The sequence below is a fragment of the Myotis davidii genome, unplaced genomic scaffold (genome assembly GCF_000327345.1).
Source record: "Myotis davidii unplaced genomic scaffold, ASM32734v1 scaffold77, whole genome shotgun sequence".
In the NCBI taxonomy this organism is placed as follows: Eukaryota; Metazoa; Chordata; class Mammalia; order Chiroptera; family Vespertilionidae; genus Myotis; species Myotis davidii.
Window position 1 is genome coordinate 1,708,404 of NW_006289713.1, and position 10,281 is coordinate 1,718,684.

Consider the following 10,281-nt stretch of genomic DNA (forward strand, 5'->3'; position numbering starts at 1 on the left):
TGCCGCGGCGGAGGGTGCCGCCAGGACAGCTGCAGCCGGGCGGGCCCTGGAGGGAAGTGGAGCGACTCGGCGCCGGGCCGGGGGTGGGGAGGGGTTGGCTGCAGCAGGTTCCGGGTCACCGCGTGGAGCGAGAGAGGCGCGGGGAACGCGAGCCGACAGCGGGGTCCGATCCCGCCCGGCGCGTCTGAGCGCGAGGAGCGCCGAGAAGGCCCTTCACGCGGACGGGCCCGCGTTAAGAGGAAGAATGTTGAGGAGGGTCACGCAGTAACCCCGGCGCCGACACAAGTGTGGAATCTCGCCCTACAAGATGTTTAATTTTAGGTAGTCAACAGCTCAGCTAGTTATATTCTGGAGGCACGCTGACCAGTTCTGAAAGTCATTTCCAGCCGTGGGGGGCAGGGTCGCCGCCGGGACAGAGAGTCCACTAGCTGCTCTTGGATAGCCAGAAGTCTGGGTTAAGCCGCGGCTCAAACTGTTCGCCCTGCGGGGGCCTGCCCTCACCCAACCCACCCCTTTCCTGGCCCACCTTAGCTCTGGGTATGAACGTTAGTTCTCAGACTAATGATTGCTGAGAGCTGTAAAGCTTGCTGAGTAGGAAAAGCAAAGAATAAGATGGATGTATTACAGGGGTAAGGTTAGGATGTGCTTTTCTGTAGTCCCTGAATTCCTGAGCATGAATCATAACCATTTTCCTGAGTGCTAACTAGTGCCTGGCTCCATTTAATACTCTCTGATTTAATACAACTCTGAGAAGCAAAAACTTTTTTTAAAAATATATTTTTATTGATTTCAGACAGGAACGGCAAGGGAGAGAAAGAAACATCAATGATGAGAGAGAATCATTGATTGGCTGCCTCCTGCACACCCCATACTGGCACACTGGGGATGGAGCTGCAGCCCAGGGAATGTGGTGATCTCCTGGCTCATAGGTCGATGCTCAACCACTGAGCCACGCAGGCTGAGTAGCAAATACTTTCAATATCTATTTTACAGGTAAGGACTGACAAAATTAAAGTAACTTGAACAAAGTCATATCTAACAAGTGATGGCACAGAGTTTCAGAGCTGGTCTCACTGGTTTCTGGATCATTCACCATTACACCTTAAGTGTTATAAAGTAACATGTATAACTAGTACATACTTCCCCTTTTCCCCCCCTGAAAATAGGAAGGTTTGGGGACACTTTTTAAAAATTAAGTGTCTTGATTATTGGCCCTTGGCTCTTTGGCAACCACTGCTTTTGCAGAGGTTCTTATTTGTGGTTTGTTGGTGGAGAAAGCAGCCACTAAGCCCAGGGCTACAGCTGATTTACACAACTGAACTGCCTTTCCTTTTGTTTCTCCTTTTCTCTTACAATTTTCCTTCCCAGTCAATCCATTCTCTCGAATTTTCCTCCTCCATCATTTTTTTCTTTTCCTGGTTAAATTGTCCTGCCCACATTTTGCCATCCAGCTCCCTGTGACCTGCCCCTACTCTCTCCCCAGACCAGTCTAATGACTAACCAAACTTACAGGAGTGGTTTCTTGCACCCTATTAAAGCTTGTGTAAAGCCTCCCTGGCATGAAAGGACCAAACCTGCCATCCTCATGCCTGTTCCCTCATCACCCAGTTCAGAGGATTTGTGATTCAAAGCTGCTAACATACTTGAATGTGTCTGGGAAGAGTATAAGATGTAATCCCATCAATATTGTTTGAAATGAATACCCCCTGATTTAATACAACCTCTGTGTTCCAACCTCTTTGCCTGTGATTTTCAGTTGTAAGCAGGGGGCCAGCCTCCGGTGAAAGAACGCTGGCTTCTGTCCTTCTCAGCCCATGACTTTGAGCATGTTATTAACTTCTCCAAGCCTCAATTTTCTCATCAGTAAAATGGGGATGATAATTACCTGCCAAGTGAGGCTAATATCAGCCTTGGGTTTCCCACAGGGTTGTTGTAAAGATAAAAGGCAATTAAAGTATGTGAAAGCAACTTGGGAACCAGGAAGGCAGAAGGCGTTCATATTCAGGACTTATTCCTAGGATGCCGTGGGAAATTAGGTCCTGGGAAAACAAGACTATTGATTCATTTCTTCAAACACATTTATTTAACAAATGTGCTTTGAAAACTGGCTGTGTCCCAGGCCTCAGATGAGAGGTGAATTGTGACTCTGAATCCCACACTGCTTCAGTCCAATTCCTGTAGTGTCCCAGAGCAGAGGCTCCTGTGGCCTTGCAATAGGGATTTAGTTTAGATTCGGGTGCCCATGCCCTGGATAAGGCTCTGTGAGAGTTGGCTCCCTGGATCTAACTTGGCTCTCAGGCCCTACTTCCTTCATCTCCCACCAGGATATCAGCTTCACTTTCCTGTCAGCCATTTCTATTACAGCTATCTTTATTCCATCTGCAACTTCTGTTGACTAATTTGTACTTCCTCAGCTCTCTAAACTCTGTTCATCAGGAGGTTTCAGCGTGGCTTACCTTAACCATCTTAGAGGCAATCTCATGGTGAACTCCGGGTTTGAGTCAGGGCATGTCGTAGGTCTCTGCACAGCCACCCTATACTGGGTACCATTTGTTCTATATCCAGTTCAAGATTTGTGAGCAAAGGGAGCCTCAGGAGGTGAGGAAGTGCCACCCTTTCAGCGTGGGCTGCAATACAGAGAGAGGAGCAGAGAGTGCATCTGTTACACTCTCATCCTAAGAACTCCACCCTCTGTTCCTCAGCAAGGAGGAGTCCTTGCTCACTATTAGCCGAAGGGCTTTAGGCAAGCTGCTTTTGGAACATCTGCTGATTGCCTTGCCAGTAAAATAGGAATAATATCTTAGCAGTCTAGAGATAGAAATTGATCTTTTTGGTTTTCATATCTAGGCTTCCTTATTAATATCAGAATAATTACTTTCTTTTTAGAAATTAGGCAGTTTGGCAGCAACTAAACTTCTAAACTTTTTTTAAAAGCTTGGTTGCTTCCATACTTACCCTGGCCTTTGAAGCCCTTGGACTGTTGCTCACTATAATTGCTGCACTGTAATTAAGAAGGTGAGTTCATCCTACTGAGGCTAAGTCATTCATGCAGCTTTGAATGATCTGGTCTACAACTAGGTATTTGGCTAATATTAGGATGTCTTCTATAAAATATACTTCCTTGTGGAATGTTTGAATAAACATTTATCTCTGAATTTTGGTAAACTTTGTTTCTGAACTAAAGATCTGTCTTAGGAAACTATTTCTTATATGACTCGTTAACTGGGTTTTACTCATTACACATACAATAAGATTTCATAATCACAGAGTTCATCATTTTTAAAAATATATTTTTAATTGATTTTAGAGAGTAAGGGAGAGGAAAAGAGATAGAAACATCTCATCTATGATGAGAGATAATCATCTGCCTCCTGCAGGACCCCTACTGGGGATTGAGCCTGAAATCTGGGCATGTGCCCTGATCAGGATTGGAACCCGTGACCTCCTGGTTCATAGGTCGGTTGGTGCTCAACCAACAAGCTACACTGGCTGGGATCATTCTGGAATTTGCGTTTGACAAATAGCTATGTGTTCCTATATATTTCTTAAAACTGTTGGGTGTGGCCCTAACTGGTTTGGCTCAGTGAATAGACTAGAGCAATGATGGCGAACCTTTTGAGTTCGGCATGTCAGCATTTTGAAAAACCCTAACTTAACTCTGGTGCTGTGTCACATATAGAAATTTTTTGATATGTGTAACCATAGTAAAAAAAAGACATATTTTTGATATTTATTTTATATATTTAAATGCCATTTAACTAAGAAAAATCAACCAAAAAAATGACTTCACGTGTCACCTCTGACATGTGTGTCATAGGTTTGCCATCACTGGACTAGAGCGTCAGCCTATAGACTGAAGGGTCCCAGGTTCCATTCCGGTTAAGGGCATGTACCTTGGTTGCCAGCACAAACCCAGTAGGGAGTGTGCAGGAGGCAGCTGATCAATGTTTCTCTCTCATCGATGTTTCTAACTCTCTATCCCTCTCCCTTCCTCTCTGTAAAAACAACAAAACAAAAACTGTTGGGTGTGGGACTTTGGATGGATATTTAGGAGGGAGCTTGAAAGGGCAGGATGTATATTCTGTAATAATTTTAACTCCCATAGCTGTAGACAGCACATACCAAATTCATTAATTTAATCACTTATTCTGTTGATTGTATCAGCTATCATTACTTTGCAACAAATTACCCTAAAACTTAGCAAGTTTAAACAACTAATGTTGCCCTGGCTGGTGTTGGTGTTTTCCAATGGTTAGAGTGTTACCCTCACACTGAACTGAAGGGTTACAGATTCGATTCCCAGTCAAGGGTACATCCATATCTGGATTGCAGGTTCAATCCCTGGCCCTATTGGGTTGCATGCAGGAGGCAAGGCAACCAATCGATGTGTCTCTCACACATTGATGTTTCTCTCTCTCTGTCTCTCTCCCTCCCTCCCTCCCTCCATTCCTTCTTCCCTCCCACTCTCTCTAAAAAAAAAAAATCAATGCAAAAAAGATCCTCAGGTGGGGATTAACAATAAAAAACAAAACAAAAACTGATGTTTATTTCATACAGTTTCTGAGGGTCAGGAATCCAGGAGTGGTTGACTGGCTAGTTCTGGCTGCTCAGATTCTCTCACAAGAGTGCAGTTGATGCCCTGGCTGGTTTGGCTCAGTGGATAGAGCATTGGTCTGTGGACTGCAGGGTCCCAGGTTTGATTCCTGGTCAGGGCACATGCCTAGGTTGCAGGTTCGATCCCCAGTAGTGGGTGTGCAGGAGGAAGCAGATCAATGACTCTCATCATTGATGTTTCTATCTCTCCCTCTCTCTTCCTGTCTGAAATCAATAAAAATATATTTTAAAAAATATTTGAGTTGAAGATTCTGGAATTTCAGGTTGCAAAGTGAATTTGAATAGGAAGTTTTAATGTTCACAGAATCAGTATGAATCCAAAAAGATTGGGAAGAGAGACTTTAGTACTCTGAAAAAATAGTACAGTCCAATGGAAAGATCTCTGACCCAGAGTAATTGATAGGGCTGCAGACATTAGAAGCTTGTCTAACACCAGAGAATGGGCTTCCAAGGTGACATCCTGGCTATTGGTGGGAGGCCTTAGCTCCTTGCCTAATGGGGCTGCTCACATTACATGGTTCCGTGTGGCAGGCATGACCCAAGGGAGCAGGGATTATCGAGGGCCAATTTGGAGGCTACTGACCATAGTGATGATTATTAAAGACTAAAGGCCCAGTGCACGAATTTGTGCACAGGTGGGGTCCCTCAGGATGGCCTTTGGGAATAAGGCCTCAGCTTGTGCCCCCAGCCTCACAGCCCCACAGCCCTGCCTGACACCCTGCCATGGCCTGGCACTGTCCCCTCACCAGCTGCACCATCCTGCCTGCGGGGTGATTAATTGGGGCTGGGACCTGGACCTGGCTCCCTCAGCGCCTGGGAGCTGGGCAGTGGCCCTGCTCCCCACCACTGCTGCTGGTCACTGTCTGAGGGGTGATCAGTGGGGTGATTGGGCCCCCGCTTGCACCTGCCTTGGCCTGGTGCCACCTGCTCACCTGCTCCACCGTCCTGCCATGGTACCGCTCTCATTGGGGCTCATCAGGGCTGGCAGCGCCTCCACTGCCATCCGCTGCCAGCACTGAGTCACTGACACCCACCATGTTCAGTGCCACCCCCTGGCGGTCAGAGCTCGTCACAGCAAGCAGTTGAACTCCCTGTGGAATGATCACCTGAGGGTATAATTTGCATATTAGACTTTTAATATATAGGATAATCTGTCGTTCAGACTTGCTCAGCAAAACTCAATCCCTCAGTTCCTGACTCCCCAATCATATGATCCAGCCCTTCATAATGTCATATTAATGGCACATTGAAGAAGGGACCTTGCCTTTGGGATCACGGAGTAGAAGGATAAATCAAAAGTGTTGCTGGCACCTTTCCCACCCTGAGGAGAAAGCCAGCTGTGATTGGAGAGAATGAGGCCTATACAGAGAGTGAAGTAGCCGAGGCTATAGGTGAGACTTGAGACAGCCCATTTGAGTCCCTAGATCTAGTCATTGCGAATGGATCTCTCTACATTTCCTTGTTATGAGTCTACCCCTTCCTTATGATGCAGGTGTTTTTTGTTTTTTTAGAGTTTATAATATATTCTTTGAATTGTTCTTTACAATGAATATTTGTTCTTTTATTATTGATTTGAGAGAGAAGCAGGAAGGGGGGAGAGAGAGGAAGAAACATCGATTTATTTTTGTTCTTCCACTTATGTATTCATTGGTTGCTTCTTGTATGTACTCTGACCAGAGATGAAACCAGAAACCTTGGTGTATCAGGACAACTCTTTAACAAACTGAGCTACCCAGGCAAGGTTGATGCAGGCTTACATTGGGTTTTTATCTATTTAAGTTGGGGTTTGCCTGTCCAGGTACCTTAATCATTGGGGAGTCATCATTGGCCACAGGGTTCCTTATCAACTCCCCAGTGTGGGTTCAGAAACCTCATCTGTGTTCAGTTACCAGGAAAGAGGGATCATGTCTGGTTGTACAGTTTATAGTCTATGCCTACAAGTTACTAGCCAGATATCTCTTTGGTCTCAGGGGTTACTTGTTTGGGGAATGATAAGATATTTGTAGCAAGAAAGAGTTCTCCTGTCTGTATATGATATCCAACCACCAAGGTAGTATTTATATAGTCCAATTTTCCTACCTTGACCTATGCACAAGGTTGCCTGGTTGCTGTGGGTGCCTGTCTTTTGTCCCCTGTGTCAGTTTCACCATCTTCTGAAAAAACAGCCTTGGGCCTATCTATGGCCTCCGCGAAGAGAAGGGGTCCCAGCCAAAGTAGGCCACCCAAAATCAGGTGGGACACCTCTCACCCTCAACAGGGGTCCGGCTCTACACGGGCACACAAGTCCCAGACGCACCCCCAAATTGTGAGAAATGCTCACCTGTCTGAGTTCAAATAACGGACTCAGAGACATGAAGCATGGTGAAAATGAGACCTTTAATACATCCTCAAGAGCTGGTGTCTGTGGACAGGCAGGCAGGCACAGAGCAGCAATCACAGGGAATTTAACCCTATGGCGCAAGAGTCCCTCCTCTGATTCCTCATTGGCTGAGTACTATGAAGTTAACAGTCTCTCCAGTATGTTGCCTAGATCTTATTCTCTTCTATTGGGTTATTAAAAAAAAAAAATGGTCTGAGGTCCGTTCTAGTTGTCTCCACCGCCCTTTGCCTAGGCCAGTGGTTCTCAACCTTGGCTGCACACTAGAATCACATGGGAATCTTTTTAAAATCCTGATTTCTGGGCCTCATCCTCCAGAAATTCTGTTTCTTTGTTATGGGGTGGGGCCACAACATTAGTAACAAAGAAACAGAATTTCGCCCCAACCGGTTTGGCTCAGTGGTTAGAGCATCGGCCTGCGGACTGAAAGGTCCCAGGTTCGATTCTGGCCAAGGGCATGTACCCTGGTTGCAGGCACATACTCTGTTGGAGGTGTGCAGGAGGCAGCTTATCGATGTTTCTCTCTCATCATTGTTTCTAACTCTCTATTCCTCTCTCTTCCTCTCTGTGAAAAAAAAAATATATATATATATTTAAAAAAAAAAAAAGAAACAGAATTTCCGGAGGATGAGGCCCAGAAATCAGGATTTTAAAAAGATTCCCATGTGATTCTAGTGTGCAGCCAAGGTTGAGAACCACTGGTCTAGGCAGATCTTTCTGGAAAATGTGCTATGGTCATGTACAGAGTTCTTTGTTCTCATACCCTCTCCCCCCCTTCCTACATCCTGTTTGCCCTGGGGAAATTCATTAACTGACTGGCCACATGCTGTTACTTTTCTTTTTTTTTTTTTTAATATATTTTATTGATTTTTTACAGAGAGGAAGGGAGAGAGACAGAGAGTCAGAAACATCGATGAGAGAGAAACACGGATCAGCTGCCTCCTGCACATCTCCTACTGGGGATGTGCCCGCAACCCAGGTACATGCCCTTGACCGGAATCGAACCTGGGACCTTTCAGTCCGCAGGCGGATGCTCTATCCACTGAGCCAAACCGGTTTTGGCGCTGTTACTTTTCTAAAAGTTGACTATGCTCAAGATGGATCACAGAGGCTATGAAAATTTGTTATTTTGAAAGGGGACTTCAGAGTAGGAGTGAGGGGAAGAGTGTCGCCCCATGACAACTGGGAGTGTGCTAGGATGAGAGTCAGGTGTGGTGGAAGGAGATTGGAAGGAGTGGGCAGGGCTGGGGTCAGGCCTAAGCTGGAGCATCTGATGGTGCTGGGCTCTGCTGCTTTCGTTGGGATCCTGCCTTTGTGCTTGAAGTGGAGGGTGTGGAGGATTTTGAGAAAGGACTGATTGGTCTGTTTTGAAAGCATCATTTTGGCTGCTTCATGGCAAATAGGGTCTAGAGAGACCAGAGGTGGGTAGGGGGAGAACAGGAGGCTGCAACAAGGCCAGAGAGAAAGATGCTATCTGGGTGGAGGAGAGGCTAGGTGAGAGGAGATGGTCTTCAGGAGGCACAGGAAAGCCTGGGTGACTTTGTCCTTACTCTGGTGGCTGGCTGCTTTGCTGAACCTGCAGTCCCATGGAGGCAAGGCTAGGTGGGCACAGTGCCAGCAGGACATGACTACCCAGCCTGAGCACCCAGATAAGCCTCCCTTTCTGACAGGCTGGCCAGGAACAGCAGCCACCAGGCTGTCTCAGAGAACAGTTTCAGACATGGCGTCCCTTTTACTGTAATTTACATGGTCGATTTGACAGAGAAAGAGGTGGCCACTTCTACATAGAATTTGAACCATGGCTCACTTAAGGCCCTCCCTCCCCTGCAATACACACACACACACACAGGAAAAACATACACACCAGCAGATTGTGGCTAGGCACCGGGATCACCCTGTGGTGCACTCAGCAGTTTTCCCCAGAGGATCTTGTGTTTCTGGAAGTCATGGCCAGCCCTGGTTGGAGGAAGCTCGGGAGCTGATTGAGTTCACCTGGAGATGATTTGAAGCCAGGAGCATACTTTGGCTTTGTATATGCCTCAAATCAAAGCATGCAATTTTGGTTTTGCCATCTCCTTTCCTGCTATTTTATGTTTTATTTCGCTTGACAGCTTATTTGTTACTTGGACTCTAAGGCAATCCTATCTGAGGTTACAGTTTCATAAACAGAGTAAATAAAACAAATCCCTTAGAATGTATTTACAGGCCTCTCTACTGCAAAAGAACTGAAGCACATGTCTGGGAGGTCTGGGGACAGAGGGCAAGGCAGCCCTTCCACTGGGGCCTGGACAGCATGGGTGCTGCGCTGAGGGTCACTGAAAGGTCATTTACAGTCTTCAACACTAAAATGTAGGAGCCAATGGCGGTATCATTTCTATATTCAACTCATATGAAATCTATCCTTTTATTTTCTGGATAAAGTTTCAAGTTAAAGCTGGGTTTAGTGACAAAATATATTAATTCCTGTAATATTGAGCATCTGTTATGTCCCCAGTATTATAGTATTATAAAGGGTATGTGCGCCCAGCTGGGTGTAGCTCAGCAGTTGAGCGCCAACCCAGGAACCAAGAGGTCACCAGTTTGATTCTAGGTCTGTCCATACCAGTATGCCCGGGGTTGCAGGCTCGATCCCCAGTCGGGGGCGTGCAGGAGGCACCCGATTGATGATTCTCTCTCATCACTGATGTTTGTATCTCTCTCTCCCTTCCTCTCTGAAATCAATGAAAAAATATTAAAAAAAAAAAAAAAGTGGGGCCGGACTCAGTTCCGAACAAGGTACTACCGCACAACCCCATCGACCATTCCGCGCTTTGTGAGGTCACAGGCGTCGGTGAACGATGCACAGCTCTGCGGGCCCATGGGGACACGTCTCTCAGACTAGGGCCGAGGGCCTCATGTCCGCATCGTGTGTGCGCTACGGCACACAGCCCGTCTGCCAGGTCCTTCAACACCAGGCCCTGGTTCTCTCCATTTCCCTCAGTCGCTTCCGGCACTTGGAAAGGCCAATTATCAAGCCCGAGAACGAAAAACTTAACCTCCCCTTTGCGATTCAAGCAGCCAATCCAGCTGCTCGATACCCTAACGTCCCGTGAGCCTGGACCCACGACCTTGACCAATCCGTCCTCGGACGTCCGTCTGGTCCCGCCTCAGGCCTGTCACAAGAGTTGTCAATCACTCCGTCGCCCTTTCACCCCGCGCAAAGTTCCTCCCTGGCGTCGTGACGTTTGCAATCCTGTGCTCAGCGCCTCGGGCCAATGGCGGTGGCGGATACGGCGGGCCAATGGGCGGCG